Source organism: Bubalus kerabau, chromosome 13, assembly GCF_029407905.1.
Source record: "Bubalus kerabau isolate K-KA32 ecotype Philippines breed swamp buffalo chromosome 13, PCC_UOA_SB_1v2, whole genome shotgun sequence".
Lineage (NCBI taxonomy): Eukaryota > Metazoa > Chordata > Mammalia > Artiodactyla > Bovidae > Bubalus > Bubalus kerabau.
In genome coordinates this window covers 23,621,917-23,641,000 of record NC_073636.1, presented here as the reverse complement: position 1 = coordinate 23,641,000, position 19,084 = coordinate 23,621,917, and the positions used below count along the sequence as shown (strand labels likewise).

The 19,084-nt window shown below is 39.0% G+C and overlaps 1 long non-coding RNA gene across 1 annotated transcript in view; it reads left to right on the top strand.

Moving 5' to 3' along the window:
- The window catches only part of LOC129625413 (uncharacterized), a 64,825-nt gene extending 46,156 nt beyond the window's left edge, over window positions 1-18,669 (top strand). Inside the window, exon 3 of the long non-coding RNA XR_008701431.1 lies at window positions 18,298-18,669. This is a non-coding gene — a long non-coding RNA (uncharacterized LOC129625413). The remainder of the gene's footprint in view (window positions 1-18,297) is intronic.
- The last annotated feature ends 415 nt before the right edge of the window (window positions 18,670-19,084 follow it).

Genomic DNA, 19,084 nt, shown 5'->3' with positions numbered 1-19,084 from the left:
ATCAGAGGGTGACAGAGGATGAGATGGTTGGATGGCCTCAATGATTCAGTGGACATAAACTTGGGCAGGTTCCAGGAGATGGTGAGGGACAGGGAAGCCTGGTGCGCCTCAGTCCCTGGGGTCGCAAAGAGTTGGACACGACTTGGCATCTGAACAACAACAACAAAAATCAGATCTAATCAGTTCAAAAGTTTCAACAGCCAACACTTGGATACACTTAAAAGTCATAGGCTGTGTTGCCTAATACTACCTCAGTCTTTGGGCTCAAATACTTTCTTTACCATTGATGGTGGTGTTGAATAAAGATCAGCTTCAATTGTTTTTCTCTCTTAGCTACCATTCTTATGAGCAGAATGGTAGCACTTAAATCTGAATATCAGCTTACCTGTGGATCAACAGTGTCTCTGAAGGTTCAGAAATTATTATCTTACTCACTGAAAGCATCTGACACTGCCCTTAATGATTCTTCTGTCATGTCCATGTTTTAGCAGAATTATTCCAAGTAGTTACTTTATTTCTGCAAGTAATTTAACTTTTACAAAATATGTTTAGGCAGAAATTCATATTAAGACAGAAAAAATTGCCTCTATCTTGGTTTGAGAACATCTCCATTTTAGACAGAGCTTGGTGATGTTATGAAGTGTGGGTGTAATGACATTTATGACATTTAATCCCTGCATCTTAATTTGACAGAACCTCATTTCTACTCACATCTAGATTGTCCTCCTCCTTCCATCTTACTCAGTGTCACCATAATTACCTTCTGTCTCCTCTCACCCTCCCCCTAACCTTCAGAAGATCTCTCCCGGCTTTAGAATCAAGCCCAAGCTTCTTAGGGCATGACCTTTGAGGCTGTTGAGACCTGACATCAACTAATATTTCCAGTCTTAAAATCCTCTACCTCCCTTCAGTAGATCCTGCCCTCAGTTCAAACCAAACACTTGTTTTTATCTCTGCACAAGTCAGCTTTTCCCAGCTCTGTGCCTTTGTGCCTCTTGTTAATGATGGCCATCTCCTGCATCTTCACATTCCAAAATCCTGCTGTGTTTTACGGACCTGTTTGGTTGTCTTGTCCTTCATGGTGGTGTCCTGAGCACCCGAGCTTTGTCACCTTTCTCCACTCCTGTGCTCCAATCTGGAAGGGCATTTTGTGTCTCTGTCTTATTACATGACCTTCTACCCTGTCTTGTGCTTATTAATATTCACTACTTATATCTGTATCTAATCTCTCTTACTTTGAAAAATGATCACTGAGAGTTGGGTTTCTGTTTCATTTTCTAAACTCCCAAAGTGCTTAGTAAGTGCAAGTTTGGCAGGATGCTGCAGCGCTGAAGGAATTAACTATGATATAAATGCTATAAACATAGTAATGAAATAATTTTAGTTTCCGTGTATATCTGTCTTCTATTGTGGTGTACTTGACACATGTGTGCTCAAATCTTATTTATGTTGTATTTTACAAAGTTTTCTAAGCCAAGAATGGCAAATAAAAAGGGTCAGAACTGCTGCCTCACAGTGTGCTGCTTTGGCATATAGATTATTTCGAGTTGAAGACAATTGAGAAACAGCAGTAGCAGGAAGGGCTCTCTGCCCTCCTCCTTTCTGTCTAAAAGCAGGTCACAAAGTTTCTGTGAGAAAGGTGCCTTCTCTATAGCAGAAAGAGGAGAACACTCTTATCACCCAAGACAGGAAATAGATGTTGAGATGAATCTATTAAAAACCTTAAAGGATACATGTATACGTATGACTGAGTTGCTCCACTGTGCACCTGAAACTATCTTTCAACATTGTTAATCAGCTATACTCCAATATAAAATTAAAGATAAAAAAACAAAACCCCAAATTAAAAAAACTGCTGTATAGCACAGAACTCTACTCCATGCTCTATGGTGACCTAAATGGGAAAGAAATCCAAAACAGAGGGGCTATATGTATACATGTTAGCTGATTCACTTTGCTGTACAGCAAAAACTAACACAACACTGTAAAAGCAATTGTACTTCAAAAATTAAAAAAAAAATAAAATGTGAACCTAAAACAACAATTGGAAGGAAAGTTATGACCAACCTAGATAGCATATTCAAAAGCAGAGACATTACTTTGCCAACAAAGGTCCGTCTAGTCAAGGCTATGGTTTTTCCTGTGGTCATGTATGGATGTGAGAGTTGGACTGTGAAGAAGGCTGAGCACTGAAGAATTGATGCTTTTGAACTGTGGTGTTGGAGAAGACTCTTGAGAGTCCCTTGGACTGCAAGGAGATCCAACCAGTCCATTCTGAAGGAGATCAGCCCTGAAATTTCTTTGGAAGGAATGATGCTAAAGCTGAAACTCCAGTACTTTGGTCACTTCATGCTAAGAGTTGAGTCATTGGAAAAGACTCTGATGCTGGGAGGGATTGGGGGCAGGAGGAGAAGGGGACTACAGAGGATGAGATGGCTGGATGGCATCACTGACTCGATGGACGTGAGTCTGGGTGAACTCCGGGAGTTGGTGATGGACAGGGAGGCCTGGCGTGCTGTGATTCATGGGGTCGCAAAGAGTCAGACAAGACTGAGCGAGTGAACTGAACTAAAACAACAATAACAGAAAACGTTATTACAATAACTCTTACCTGTCATTATTTTCTGTCATTTACTTCCTTGTTACTTTCCCACAGTTTATCATCTATAGTCGGAGAAGGCAATGGCACCCCACTCCAGTACTCTTGCCTGGAAAATCCCATGGATGGAGGAACCTGGTGGCCTGCAGTCCATGGGGTCGCTGAGAGTTGGACACGACTGAGCGACTTCACTTTCACTTTTCACTTTCATGCATTGGAGAAGGAAATGGCAACCCACTCCAGTGTTCTTGCCTGAGAATCCCAGGGACGGGGGAGCCTGGTGGGCTGCCGTCCATGGGGTCGCACAGAGTCGGACACGACTGAAGCGATGCAGCAGCAGCAGCATCTATAGTCCTAACCCCCTTTTCCTCTGTCTTATTGCATCTCCAGTATTTCTCACTCTTTGTTAAAATGCTATGTAAGCTCTCAGACCTATACACTTCTTTGGGTCTTCGTTTCTTTTATATGAAGACCTCTGTATACCCTAGACACATTAATATCAAATAGAATGTGTATGCTTTTTTCCTGTTAACCTATCTCTGTCAGTTTAATTTTCAGGCCCAGCAATAGAACATAAGAGGTTAGGGGAAAAGTCTTTACTCCCTAACATAAACATTGTATAACCAAGATATATCTCCTTCTTTCCCTAAAGCTCTGAGAACTCTGGAGTATGTGTGTACATGTGTGTGTGTATGTTGTGTATACAGAATTCAGAGTGATAAAGCCTCTAAGCATAGAGAGGGAGGGGATTCTGCCAGTATCTGTGCAATTATTATAATTTTCTAAGTCACTGAGATTAGGTACTTACCCTGCAGATCTTCCTGGTGATTTTCACAGCCTTAGTGATGGCTAGTTATCTTAGTTAAGTCCTAATGTTACCTTCCAGAGTACCAGTTCTGCATTTCCCACTATATGCTGAAATTGGATGGGCTCTTAATAACTTAAATTCAACATCTTTAATACCAAATTCATCATTCCCTATTCCCTACTTCCTAACCTACTCATCTTGACCTTACCAAGCTCAGGACCCCATTATTGTTTGTAAAGAATGTTAGAATAACTGTCTCACTTGTGTCTCCCCACGGCCATCCATACTACATTCTCCTGTCAGATGAACTGCCCTCCAAATCATGAATCACATTACTTTTGTTCAAAAACTTTCTTCTGTACTGATTTGTTTTCAGACTTCTAGCCTGGACTTCAAGGTCCTTGACCAGGAGAGAACCACAGTGACATTAGTAGACACAGCCAAGTGCACATGGCCAGAATGGAGCAACTACAGGGTGATTATCCAGCACTTTCTAGAATGTTCAAGGCACCTTGGTGATACAGGCCAGGTACAACCACCACACTGGTTTTTGTCTCTCTGTGGTTAAGCTGACCATGATCAAAAAAGAAACAACCATCTCTTCTGACTTTTGCAATGTTTGATGATATCATTTACTGGTAAATATTTAAGTTCTGCACTGTGTCAGCTTAACATACTATCAGCAAACCTATTTTTAAGTCTTCCATAAAGAGAAAAAGAGTAAGTGGAAATTTGAGACCAATTTTTCTCAAGTATAAACCTATGGGATGGAGAGAGAGTGAGGGAAAGCAGGTAGTGTGAAACACCTGTTTCTGAGACTTCTTTTTCCTTGTGTGATTTAGTTTGCCTCTTCAGTTCAGTTCAGTTCAGTTCAGTCGTTCAGTCATGTCCAACTCTTTGCGACCCCATGAATTGTAGCACGCCAGGCCTCCCTGTCCATCACCAACTCCCAGAGTTCACTCAGACTCATTGAGAGTCCATCGAGTCAGTGATGCCATCCAGCCATCTCATCCTCTGTCATCCTCTTCTCCTTCTGCCCCCAATCCCTCCCAGCATCAGAGTCTTTCCAATGAGTCAACTCTTTGCATGAGGTGGCCAAAGTACTGGAGTTTCAGCTTTAGCATCATTCCTTCCAAAGAAATCCCAGGGCTGATCTCCTTCAGAATGGACTGGTTGGGTATTGATCAAATTCACAAAGTTATTGAGCTTCACTTTATTTGTGTGAGGAATCACAGCTTTGGTCAGACACTGACCAACTGTTAGGAGAAAATTGTAAACATGGTCAGATGGAGTAAAAAGAAAATTCCTATAAGGTTCACACTTAGTTTTTACCTTTACTTTCACTCAATCCCCAAAATCATCTATGAAGAGTTAGGATGAAAATATTGAAATGCTTTCTTTTTTTCTAGTGCTTGTAAGCCTTCCATGTCACATGATTTATTATTTCAAGATCCTGCTCATTTGAGATTAATTCAGTAAAAGAAGAGACGAACTTACTTGTTATGGATCGTCTCATATAAATGTGATCTAAGATTTAGCTTCTTAATTTGATAGCTCCTCTATAACTAAATTGTGTTAACTATTGATGCCAAAGTTAATTATTCAGTATTTGCAAATTCTCAGTTAACAATGAAAGGAGCCTCTCTTTAATTGATAGTTGTTCTTGATTTATTGATTTTACTCCATCAATCTATTGTGTTTAGGCATGGCTATTCTTTAAATTTTTCTCAATTATAATAAAAAAGAGAGAAATATACATATTTACTTTATCTAAAACTCTTCAGTGAATCCCCTCTTAGCGTACAGTAAGACCTTGACTTTGTGTCTGCCTGAACACAGAAGCTTACCTCTCCCTGAACCTTCTCCCTATTACAGAGCCTGCACCCCAGTGACCACAGCTTTTATTTTTTTGCAGGGGTGATCTAAACTCTGGACTAGGATCAAAAAATTTTTGTTCTAGTTCTAGCTCTGCTTGCAACTAAGTGTGCTTGTTTACATATTTACCGTGTTTTCAGTTATGTAACAAGCACCCTCAAACTCACTGTGTGAGACCTTGACAAAACACCTGGATCTTAACCATATGGTTCATTTCATCTCCTGACCTTCCCTGATCTCATGTAACTCTTGTCCTGAAGCCTGTGTTTCTACATTCTTTTTTCTCCCATTTAATGTTGTTTTGTGGCATCTATATGTTTTCCCAAAAGAGTTTTATGTTTTATTTGTTTTTAACCTTGAAAGGGCATCAGTCTACCTCCAGGCTTACCCATTGTATTCCCATGAGTTATAATTGTATTAAGTTAATTGGAAGTGGATTTTTCTGGTACTTGCAATAAAGTCACTCATAACTGATTCGGTGCCCAGGCTTAACTGGAAATCAAGGACAGATCTCCCTCCATATTCACTTAAAGGAGGCAGAGTGTTTTTGAATGACCTGTGAAAGTGAAAGTGAAGTCACTCAGTGGTGTCCGACTCTGTAGCCCACCAGGCTCCTCCATCCATGGGATTCTCCAGGCAAGAATACTGGAGTGGGGTGCCATTTTGTAGCAATATCCTTATGCACTCATGCTTCTCATACAGGGATGATGGGCAATTAGGGCTAGGAGGGAATTCTCCTGTCAATCAAGCCTTTGACAGAAGTTTAGCTAGACTATCTTAATGTTAACATTGCCTTAATTTATGAATGTTCTTCACTATTCCAAAATTTAAGTGTTGGATTTTAAAATGGTAGAGGGGGAGACTTCCCTGGTGGTTCAGAGTCTGTCTTGCATTGCAGGGGATGTGGATTCAATCCCTTATCAGGGAACTGGGATCCCACGTGATATAACTAAGACCTGATGCAGCCAAATAAATAAATATTTTAAAATAAAAAATAAAATGGTAGGAGAACTAACAGGCTAACTCAGGGTAGCAATTTTTGTCTTCTGGCTGACAGTGAATAATTAATTGATTAAATAATTGAACAAACATGTATTGAAATAATATGTGACTGAGTCTTAAAAGACCCTCATGGTGGGAAAGATTGAAGGCAGGAGGAGAAGGGGATGACAGAGGATGAGATGGTGGGATGACATCACCAACTTGATGGACATGAGTTTGAGCAAGCTCCAGGAGTTGGTGATGGACAGGGAAGTCCATGGTGCTGCAGTCCATGGGGTTGCAAAGAGTTGGACACGACTAAGTGACTGAACTGAACTGAACTGAGTCTTGAAAGGTACTCAAGATTTGTTTTAATCAGGTAAGACACACAGACATGGACAAGATTGTCAGAAGAAACAAATTTTTACTCATAGATCCCTAGGATCAGGAGATTTGGCACAGTGTGCCATGCAGGGCCACATGGGGAAGTACCAGAGTTGATCAAGAGGCAGAGGGATGTAAAGAGAAAACATGGGCAAGGGCTCTGAGTGTAGTTTCTGCAGAAGGAACCAAGAAAGTAGGGTAAGCAGGCTTAGGATTCACTAGTTTGAATAATTTTAGCAGGCTCTGGGGTAGAGGGACTGCCTCTAGTTGTTTGTTACCTGGCCTGGGGGTGATGAGGGTAAGGGAATAATTGCCTGGCACCTAAGAACCCTTTGGGAGCTCAATAAAGGATGTGGCTGAGAGTATGGGATTGGAATTGGTTGGTTTTTGTATGAAAAGCATGCTTGCTGATGAGTCCTTTATTATGTCTTGGGAGGGAGGGAAAGTCTCTCTAGGATCCCTAATGTTAAAACATCAAAATAAAAAGATATGTTTGGGACCTCCCTGGTGGTCCAGTGGTTAAGAATCCACCTTGCAATACAGGTGGTGTGGTACTTAGTCCCTGGTCAGGAAGCTAAGATCCCATATGCCATGGAGTGCCCAGCATATGAAAAAGCAGAGACATCTCTTTGCTGACAAGCTATGGTTTTTCCAGTAGTCATGTATGGATGTGAGAGTTGAACCAAAGAAGGGTGAGCATCAAAGAACTGATGCTTTTGAATTGTGGTGTTGGAGAAGACTCTTGAGAGTCTCCTGGACTGCAAAGAGATCAAGCCAGTCAATCCTAAAGGAAATCAACCCTGAATATTCATTGGAAGGAGTAATGCTGAAGCTCCGATACTTTGGCCACCTGATACAAAGAGTCAACTCATTGGAAAAGACCCTGATGCTGGGAAAGATTGAATGCAAAAGGAGAATGGGGTGGCAGAGGATGAGATGGTTAGATAGCATCATCGACTCAATGGACATGAATTTGAACAAACTCTGGGAGATAGAAAGCCTGACATGCTGCAGTCCATAGAGTTGCAGAGTTGGAGAGGACTGAGTGACTGAACAACAGCAAGCTTAGAGGATAATATGAAGTCAGGGAAAGGAGAAATAAGCATATTTATAACTCAAGGGGATGTTTCCAATAGAAAGAAAACAAGACTGGAAGTACAAGGTGGTACAAGGTGAAGGTCATAAGGGAAGAAGGAGAGGATGGCATTCAGGGCACAGGTGTAGAGGTCCTTGAATATGAGAAGGGATTTCTGATCCTCTAAGACTGGGAGAAAGGGAGAATTTCTAAGAAGGAAACAGCTTTCATCATTTGAGCTGTATTTAAACTTGTGGGTCTCCACATTTCTCTTCAGATAAACTTGGCTGCTTCTGACTGAAGCTAAGTTACTGCCACTTGTTTTCCTTTGGGCAAAAGCATGGCTCTTTCCCTTAGTCACTCATACTTAAAATTGTTTTAAAAGTACTTGTATTAAGAAATTAAGGGAAAAACAACAAATATGTGAAAAGGAATATAAGTATTGAATTTTTTTCAGTGAGGATGAGATGGTTAAATAACATCACCATCTCAATGGACATGAACTTGAGCAAACTCTGGGAGACAGTGGAGGACAGGGAAACCTGGCATGCTGCAGTCCATGGGGTTGCAAAGAGTGGGAGGGCTTCTCTGGGAGAGTTCTGAGACCTGAAGGATGAATAGTTATCTAGGCAAAATGTGAGGCCAATACCATTCCAGGCAGAAGGAATAGCCACCGAGAAGGACTTGCAGAAAGTTTTGTCATCTTAGGAAATAAAAGAAAGTACTGTGAGTAAAATCTAGTGACAAAAGAAGGGCTTGAAGAGGTAGGCTCTGTTAAAGATCTTGACTTTTATTCTAGATGCAGTGATAAACTACTGAAAGGTTTAGGGCAAGGCAGTGTCCTAACCTAGACTGTGTTTTCAAGAGTACCCTGGGTATTATGCAGAAGGAAAGGAGAGGAGCAGAGTAGAGCTGGAAAATCCATTTGCAGACTAGATTAGCAATGAAGTGAAAGATTATGATGGCTGAGACTAGTGAGTTTGCCTTGGAGATTGAGAGAATGGCTATAATACTTGAATTAGATTTTCCGAGAAACCCTATTAGTACATCATACCCATTCATTGTTTTCCTGTATGGCCCACATAAGACAATAAAATGAGAGGAATAAATTAAGGGCAGAAGAATGAGATAATAAGGAATCTGGAAAAAAAAAAAGTCGTTATTTGCATATGACATATATAGAGACCCCAAAGAATCTACAGAAAAAATTATAAATAATGTGAGAGTTTAGTAAGATGTCTAAATACAATATTTAAAAGAGAATAGAGGAGGAAGTAAACACAGGAGAGGGGTTTCCCTGGTGGCTCAGTGGTAAGAAAAACCTGCCTGCCAATGCAGGAGACTTGGGTTCGATCCCTGATTTGGAAAGATCCCACATGCTGTGGATCAACTAAGCCCATGCACCACAACTATTGAACCTGTTCTCTAGAGCCCAGAAGCCAAAGTACTGAGCCTACTCGCTGCAACTCCTGAAGCTCTAGCGCTTGTGCTCCGAAACAAAAGAAGCTACCATAGTGAAAAGCCCAAGGACTGCAGCTAGAGAGTGATCCCCGCTCACCACAACTAGAGAAAAGCCCACACAGCAATGAAGACCCAGCACAGCCAAAGATAAATAAATTCATTAAAAACAACACTAGAGAGAGGGGATGGCTACAAGTGGAGTAATGTAGGTTAAAAAGATAAAAAGAGAGAGAAAAGGAAAGAAAAGAGAAAAAAGAGGAAAGAAAGAAGGAAGGAAGGAAATAAAAGAACAAAGATTAAAAACTGTTCTACTCCATGTGGTTAAACTAGATTGATAGGAAGTTGTGTTTGGAAGGGGGCATAAATGAATTAAGTTGGTGATATGATATAGTTCCTGATTGATCGAGGCATGACTTGAAAGTAGGTTATTGAGGTGGAGGAGGGTAAGTCACCAATGAGGAGGTATTCAAAGAAATGAATGACTAGCTCATGGGTCACTCAAGCTTGTGTCAGAATGAGTCAGGATGGTTGCTTGAATTGGGATGGAGGAAGCCTGAAGCCAAGTGCTTTGTCCTTCATGAATGAGGGGCAGCAGATTGCTGTGGGGAGGGGGAGAGGGAGGTATAAACAGATGGTTGAATCTCCATGGAGCAGGTGTTTTGCAAAAGGAAGAGAAAATAATGGTCTGGAACTGACTATAGGGAAGAGGGAAGATGGATAGGTGGGTCTTCCATTTGAGAGGACAGGTATCTCTAAGGGACGTCTAGGACTTTGGTTATGGCAAGAAGTTGAAAAGGGAAGATGATTAAAAAGAGTTTGCTAATTATAGATCAGAATTTTGAAGAGCAGTTGGCCAAGTGTCAATGCACAGTAGATGCTCAACACATAATTAATAAATCAACCGATTAATCATGAACGCAGTAGAGAAGCTATATCATCTCAAGCCTACAACCCAAACCAATTTGCATGTTACCGCCAAATGGGCTATTTGATTCCAAGTGCTTCAGAGAGTGCTTTGCTCTCTTTATTTTAAAACTCCATTCAATATATAAATGTATCTATACATTCAATACTCAATGTATCAATTAATATGTTGTACATCTTAAATTTATACAGTGTTATATGTCAAATATATTTCAATTAAAAGCCAAATAAAAACAACTCCATTCAGTCACCAGGAAGATCCTCAGTTCTTATTTGGAGAAAACGTCTTTTTTGGAATTCTTTATTTTTCTTATAGGGGGTTGTAGCCAAAGAGTATAAATCTCCCCGTCTTCATGTAGTTATCATATTAATAATTGGGCACAATCTGATTCTCATGTTTTTGCCAAACTGAAACTATTAAATGCTTTTAATAAGCACCTCATCTCATAGCCTCCATAGCATCTAATTCTTCTTTTCAATTTCCTCTACTGACACACATAAATGCTCTTTTTAAACACATTTTTAAAGTAATATCTTAATCTTTAGACTTAGTGATATATTTTGTTTCTCCACATGTCAGTTTATAGCATTTTTAAAGTCCTCTATGATGGCTATGAATGCTTATAAATTCACTGATTTATGCAGTGTATTTTCCTGAGGGGGGAAAATGACCATCTGAGAGGCTGGCGAATCTTGGCTTTCTGTCTTATGGTAGCATTTCATCAAACCAGTAATTAATTTTTTTAAAAAGATCTAGGTTTATGTTTAGCCTTAAACAGAACCTTTGAAATTCTAAATGATTTTTTTTGTTTTTACTCCATACTGCTTCAACCCTTTATTTCTTAAAGCATGCGTTATTTCTATTGAAGGCATTTATCATTTACATTTTTTTTTCTTAATTTATTTATGGCTGTACTGGGCTTTCACTGCTCTGTGGGCTTTTCTCTAGTTGCGGTGCGTGGGCTTCTCACTGTGGTAGCTTCTATTATTGCAGAGCACAGGCTCTAGGGTGCGTGGGCTTCCGTAGTTGTGGCACAGGGGCTCACTAGCTGCAGCTCTAGAAACAGGCTCAATAGTTGTGGTGCACCAGCTTAGTTGTTCCACAGCATGTGGGATCTTCCTGGATCAGAGATCAAACCTGTGTCTCCTGCATTGGAAGGTGGATTCTTTACCACTGAGCCACCAGGAAAGACCTACAATCACTTTAATAAGTTTTAAACAGCTTTATTGAGGTATAAGTGACATGTAATATGCTGTAGATATTTAAAGTATATAATTAGATACCCAGGAAACTGTCACCACAATGAAGATAATCACCTCCAAAAGTTTCTGTATGTCTCTGATTTATTCTCTCCCCTGTTCCCTCAGTTTCCAGGAAATTTGATCTACTTTTTGTCATTAAGGATTACTTTTGCATTTTCTAGCATTTTATATAAATAGAATTATACAGAATGTACTTTTCTTTGGCTTCTTTCTCTTAGCATCAAATATCAAGATTCATCCATGTTGTTGGATATATTAGTAGTTCATTTCTTTATATGCTAGGTAGTACTTCATTGGATAGACTATTTATCCTCTGATCTGTTGACAGACATTTGGGTTGTTTCCAATTTAGGATTATGACAAATAAAGCTGCTATTAGCATTCATGTTCAAATCTTTGTATGAACACATTCTTCCATTGACCTAGGAGAAGAACTGTGGAGTCATACGGTAGACATATGTCTAACTTTTTAGGCAACTTTCAAACTGCTTTCAAAAGTGATTAAAACATTTCACTTTCCCACCAGTAGTGTATGTGTTTCATTTCCTGCATATCCTTGCCAGCACTTAATATATTAATTCCTTTTAATTTTAGAAATTTGGAGGTACATAGTGTTCTTTCCTGGGGGTTTTATTTTGCATATCCATATTGACTAGTAATGTTGAGTATCTGATCATGTAGCTGTTTGTCATCCACATATCTTCTTTGGTGAACCATCTGTTTATACTGTTTGTATTGTTTTTATTAGGGCATCTTTTCTTATTATTGCATTCTGAAAATTCTTTATATATCCTGGATGCAAGTTGTTCAATTGATATGTAATTTGCAGATATTTTTCCCCACTCTGAATTGTCTTAGCAGAATTTTTCGAAGGGCAAAAGATCTTAATTTTTTTAAAAGATGTATTTGTTTGTTCATTTATTTGTTGGCTGTGATGCATGTAGGATCTTAGTTCCCTGACCAGGAGTCGAACCCATGCTGTCTGCAGTAGAAGCATGAAGTCTTAACCACTGGACCACCAGGGAATTTCCAAAAGCTCTTAGTTTTTATGAGGCCCAATTTATTAACTTTTTCTTTTATGAATTATGCTTTTGATATTATTTCTAAGAAATTGTTCCCTAACCTAAGGTCACAAAAATTTTCTTTTAGAAGTTTTTAGTTTTACATTTAGGTCTATGGTTTGTTTGAAGGTAATTTTCAAATACAGTTCTGTATTATAATTTTTACCAGCTTTGTTGATATATAATTCAACCCGAGTCTCCTGCATCGCAGGCAGATTCTTTACTGTCTGAGCCAGTAAGACACTGTTTACATCATAGCTCTTCTGTTATAACTTTCCACATACGGACATGTTGCAAGGAATTGAATCAAAAGGGTCTGAACCATCAGGGAAGCCAAATCTTAATATAGCCACTTTTAATTAATGTTGACATGTTATGTCTTTTTCCATCCCTTCACTTTTAACCTACTTGTGTCTTTGACTTTAAAGTGGATTTCTTGTAGGTAGTACATAGCTGGGTCTTTTTTAAACCACACCAACCACTATTTGTCTTTTACTGTGGGTGGTTCAGTTCAGTTCAGCCGTTCAGTTGTATCCAACTCTTTGCCACCCCATGGACTGCAGCACGCCAGGCCTCCCTGTCCATCACCAACTCCCGGGGTTCACTCAAATTTATGCCCGTTGAGTCAGTGATGCCATCCAACCGTCTCATCCTCTGTCGTCCCCTTCTCCTCCTGACTTCAATCTTTCCCAGCATCCGGGTCTTTTCCAATGACTCAGTTCTTTGCATCGGTGGCCAAAGTATTGGAGTTTCAGCTTCAGCATCAATCCTTCCAATGAATATTCAGGACTGATCTCCTTTAGAATGGACTGGTTGGATCTCCTTGCAGTCCAAGAGACTCTCAAGAGTCTTCTCCAACACCACAGTTCAAAAGCATCAATTCTTCCGCACTCAACTTTCAGGTGGTTAGGTCATTACATTTATTGATATGATTTGGTCCATCTTGCTATTTGGTTTCTTTTTGTCCTATCTGTTCTTTGCTTTCCCTTTTCTCTTATTCTACCTTATTTAAAATTATCTGGGTATTTGTGTATAATATTTGTGTTTAACTGGTATTATTTCTTCCTTAAATGTTTGGATAAAATTCTATTTATCTGCTTTGTTCGAGTGTTAGTTATACTGTATTATTTTAGATGTTGCTTTACAGTTCATAGTATCCATTTTTAACTTAAAAGAGTCTACTGTTAAATGATGTTATGTTACTTCATTTTTAGTATAAAGAACTTTACAGCTTTCTGTTTCCATTTCTCCCCTCAGACTTTTGTGCTTTTGTTATTATACATTTTACTTTGCAGGTGTTGTATCAGCTCCACAATACATTGTTATTATTTTTGCTTTCAACAATTCATTTTCTTTTAAGGATATTTAAATAATATTAAAAAAAAGTCTGTTTTATTTACCCACACAGTTTCCCTTTCTGGTGCTGTTTTCTCCTTTGTGTAGTTTCCCATCTAATATCATTTTTCCTTCTGCCTGGAAACTTCTTTTTATTATTTCTTATAGTACAGATCTGCTAGTTATTAAATCTTTCCTTCTTAAAAACTCCTTCTTTTGCCTTCAATTTTGAAAGATGTATTTGTTGTCTATAAAATTGGAGTTTGGTAATTTGAAGGGGTGGTCATTAAATGTTTTACTCAACTGCTTCTGACACGTTGTTTCCTATGAGAGATTGTTATCATCCTTATTATTTGCTTTTCTCTGCATAACATGCCTTCTTCTCTGGCTGCTTTTAGTAATTGGTCTTTGTAAACAGTCTTGGGAAATTTGTTTATGATAAACCTTGGTGTAACTCTCAATATTTTTCTTGTGTTTGGGGTTCATTGAGTTTCTTTGCTTTGTGGTTTATTTGATCAGATTTGGGAAATTTAGGGCCATTTTTCCCTTAACTATTTTTCCCCTGCTGTAGACTCCAATTACACATTTATTTGGCCACCTGAAGTTTTACCATATCTCACTGATGTGTTCTGTTCATTATTTTTTTTAGTCTTTCTGTGTTTCTTTTTGGATAATTTCAATCACTAAAAAGTCAAGTTCACCCACCTGCAATGTCTAATATGCCATTAATACCATTCCAGTGAAATTTTCATCTCAGACATTGTAGTTTTCAATCTCTTGAAGTGTGGTTTGAGTCTTTAAAATACCTTCCATGTCTCCACTTAGCATATTCAATCATCTTCTAACTTCTGAATATATAGAGTATAGGAACTCTAACAGTTGCTTGCTCAGTGATTCTATCCTTTGTGTCATATGTGGGTCTTTTTCAGTTGATTGATTTTTCTCTTCATTATGAGTCATATTCTCCTACTTCCTTGTATTCCCAGTAATTTTTTGCTGGATGCCAAACATTATGAATTTCATCTTGTTGTATGTGGGATATTTTTGTATCTCTATAAATATTCTTGATTTTTTTCTGGGACAAGGGTAAGTTGCTTGAAAACAGCTTAATCCTTTTGGGCTATACGTTTAAGGTTTGCTAGGCAGGACCAGAGCAGTGTTTAGTCTACAGCTAATTTTGGCCCACAAGTTATGAGGATTCCCTCTCTGGATTGTGGGAACCAGAACTATTCCTGGTTCTGTGTGAGTTCTGGGAGTTTTCCCCTCTAATACTTTAAGAATGGTTCTTGTCTTGGCATTTGATAGTTTTTTCCGTGCATGTACTGATCAGTACTCAAGCTGAATACTCAAGGGATCACTCTGTAGATTTCCAGGGTTTTCTCTCTGAAACTATTTCCTCTCCATTAGTCTGCCCTGAGAATCTAGCTGCCTTGGACTCCCCACATTCCTAGCTTTGCCTCCTCATTTTAGAGCGATTATTCAGCTCCATCTGAGTTCTTGTTTCCTGAATGGGAGCCTGGAAACTCTCAACAGGCAGTAATGGAATAATTGTAAGACTCACTTCATGTGTTTTCCTGCCTCTCTGGCCTCATTATTCTTTTTTGTTGCTGTTGAAGCCCAATATCTTGAAGACTATTATTTCATATATTTTGTCTGGTTCTGAGTGTTTGTTTTTTTTTTTCGGTCCAAAGGTGTGGTATAATAAGAACAATATTTGGTCTTTTCCCCTGGTTCTTGGCACAGAGCATCTAAAATCTTTGGCATTTCCTGAGAGACAGGAGTGTCTTTTGTTATTTATAACAGGCTCCTTTCATCACATCTGAGTTTATGCTCCTGAGGTGACAATGGGTGGGGCCTGTAGATAGCTTCGGAAGGGGGCTGATCACCAGAAAGACCAAATAATTGGTTTTTATTAAAGATCAAATTATAATTGAGCTGCATAAGTCCACGTATATGAGGATTTTTTTCAATAAGTATATTGCAAAAAATGTTGGCCGTTTACAACCATTTGAAAAAAAAAAACACTTCACAAATGAACCTTGTAGCCTAGAAATATATATAAAAATGTTAGGTATGTCATGAATTCGTAAAATATATGTAGATACTAGTTTATCCTTACACAGGCATAAGGGGAGTGATATTTAATATAAAATTAATCATGTATTAGTATGCTTACTGAGTTGTAGCCTTTATAATAAACCAGTAAATGTAAGTAAAGTGTTTCCCTGAGTTTTGTGAGCTGTTCTAGCAAATTATGGAGCCTGAGGAGGGGTCATCGGAGCCCATGGTTTATATCTTGTTCGTTGTTGTTCAGTCAATCAGTCATGTCCAACTCCTTGCTACCCAATGGACTGCAGCACTCCAGGCCTCCCTGTCCTTCACTATCTCCGGAGCTTGCTCAAACTCATGTCCATTGAGTTGGTGATGCCATCCAACCATCTTATCCTCTGTTGCCCCCTTCTCCTCCTGCCTTTAGTCTTTCCCAGCATCAGGGTCTTTTCTAATGAGTCAGCTCTTAGCATCGGGTTTCCAAAGTACTGGAGCTTCAGCTTCAGCATGGTCCCTCCAATGAATATTCAGGGTTGATTTCCTTTAGGATTGACAGGTTTGATCTCCTTGCTGTCCAAGGGACTCTCAAAGAGTCTTCTCCAGCACCACAGTTCAAAAAAGGGCTTAGTCCTACAGACTGCCCCGACTCCAGATTCAATCACAAATACTTCTGACCAACAAGCTTATGGAAGAAAGCAAAGAGGAACTAAAGCGCCTCTTGATGACAGTGAAAGAGGAGAATGAAAAAGCTGCTTTAAAACTCAACATTCAGAAAACTAAGATCATGCTCCCTCAAAAGCATCAGTTCTTTGGCGTTCATCCTTCTTTATGGTCCAACTCTCACATCCATACAATACTACTGGAAAAAAACATAGCTTTGACCAGATGGACCTTTGTTGGCAAAGTAATGTCTCTGCTTTGTAATACATTGTCTAGGTTTGTCATAGCTTTTCTTCCCAGGAGTGAGCGTCTTTTAATTTCATGGCTGCAGTCACCATCTGCAGTGATTTTGGAGCCCAAGAAAATAAAGTCTGTCACTGTTTCCAGTGTTTCCCCATCTGTTTGCCATGAAGTGATGGGACTGGAGCCATGATCTTAGTTTTCTGAATGTTGAGTTTTAAACCAGCTTTTTCATTCTCCTCTTTCACTGTCATCAAGAGGCTCTTAGTTCCTCTTTGCTTTCTTCCATAAGCTTGTTGATCAGAAGCATTTGTGATTCAATCTGGAGTCGGGGCAGTCTGTAGGACTAAGCCCTTAGATGTGTGGAGCTTGCTGCTAACTGCAAGTAGTTAGTCTCTGAATTGAATTTTGTAGGACCCAGTTGGTGTCAGGAAGAGCATCCAGAGAGGGTAAATCTGGTCCCTGTGAATTGGCAGGGACCAATTACTTGACTGGCAGTAAAATTTCCTTTTTTATAAGTGTAAATAAGTAAAATATTAAATTAACAACCCCACTGAATGTTAAAAGAATGTGCCTGTATTATAGAAGCAGAAATAGAATTTTTGGACAGATTTAAGTATAAGTTAGGTAAATAAACGAATGAAAAGATAGTATGGTATCTGAGTAAACTTACTAAATCTGCCACCCTCCTAAGTAAAAAGAAAATAGAAACTTAGCATGCAAAGTAGAGATGAAAAATCTGTTCTTGAAGAATCAGTTCAGTTCAGTTCAGTCCCTCAGTCGTGTCCGACTCTTTGCGACCCCATGAATCGCAGCACGCCAGGCCTCCCTGTCCATCACCAACTCCTGGAGTTCACTCAGACTCACGTCCATCGAGTCAGTGATGCCATCCAGCCATCTCTACATGTAATTAAAAAAAAAATAGTAGCCAATTTGAAAATATTTTTTGACAACATATGAAATTAGTTTTAATATCTTTTATTTAGCCCAGTATATACAAAATATTATTATTTCAACATATAATCAATATTAAGATTACTAAGGAGCTATTTATATTTTATCCCTAGTAAGACTGAACCTGGCATGCATTTTACACTTAGAGCATATCTCAATTAAGATTAGTTGTAAAAAAATAAAAAAAGAGATTAGTCATATTTCAGCTTTTCAATGGTCACTTGTAGACAGTGGTCCCTTATGTTGGATAGTCAGGCTATAGAAGTACTTAATGAGTCTATGAAATTTTTTAAAAAATTGGAAAAATAAAAAATAAGGTGAAGCACAAAGATGAAAAGAGAGTTTACTGTCAGTATCCTACCCATGTCCCTGCAGTCTTGCCCTCAATACAGCTCTTCTTTATAAACCTGTGATTCCGGAGACTACCTGTGACACTCTGCCACAGGTCATTTTTCTATCAAAGCAGTCTGCCCAGTCCACATTCAGGGCAAGTGAAAAGTTGTTGTTTAGTCACTAAGTCATGTCCAACTCTTTGCAACCCCATGGACTATAGCCCACCAGGTTCCTTCTGTCCATGGGATTTCCTAGGCAAGAATACTGCAGTAGGTTGCTTTTTTTTTTCCTCCAGGGGCTCTTCCCAACCCAGGGATTGAAACCTGCATCTCCTGCAGTGGCAGGTGGGTTCTTCACCACTGAGCCCACCAGGGAAGCACAAGTGAGAAGTATCAGAATCTTATTGCTCCCAAGAACAGCCTAGAACCAGTGACAGACAAGAAATTGTTGGATAACTACCCCAGCTTCTTTTCCTCCTGGTTGGGATAATGCTGAGCCTTGTTCTGCAGTGTCTCAAAGGACTCCTTCTAGTAGGTTTTAACTCCAGCCGCTTACAGTAGTTACTTGCTTGCTAACATTATTGGATTCTTTCCCTTTCATATCTTACTTTCCCACCCCTTTATTAGTGTTTCCTGAAATTACCTCTCAAATAAATTGTTTGCACTCATATTCCTGAGTCTGCTTCTGGGGAATGCAAACTATGACACATAGTTTAGGAACAAATTGGGAGCCAAAACAATGCCCCTAAAAGCCATTAAAAAAAAAATTAGAAACAGCAGAGAACAAAACAGACACAACATAAAACCAATTACTAATATAGGGGAAAGGCTTGACAATCACAATCACAGATTTAAAAAAAAAAAAACAAATGAAAGCAACTTAAGTAGAAAGAAAGATATTTGAAAAGACCAAAGGCTAATTAGAGTAAAGGTAATTGAGGCCTTAGAATTGGAGAAACTAACACAAATGTAACAGAAATTGTACTTAAATTGTACAGAAAATGCCAATAGAAGAGAATTCTCCTGATTAGAGGAAGGAATTAATCTAGTTAGAATATCTTGTTCTAGAAGAAAATGTTATAG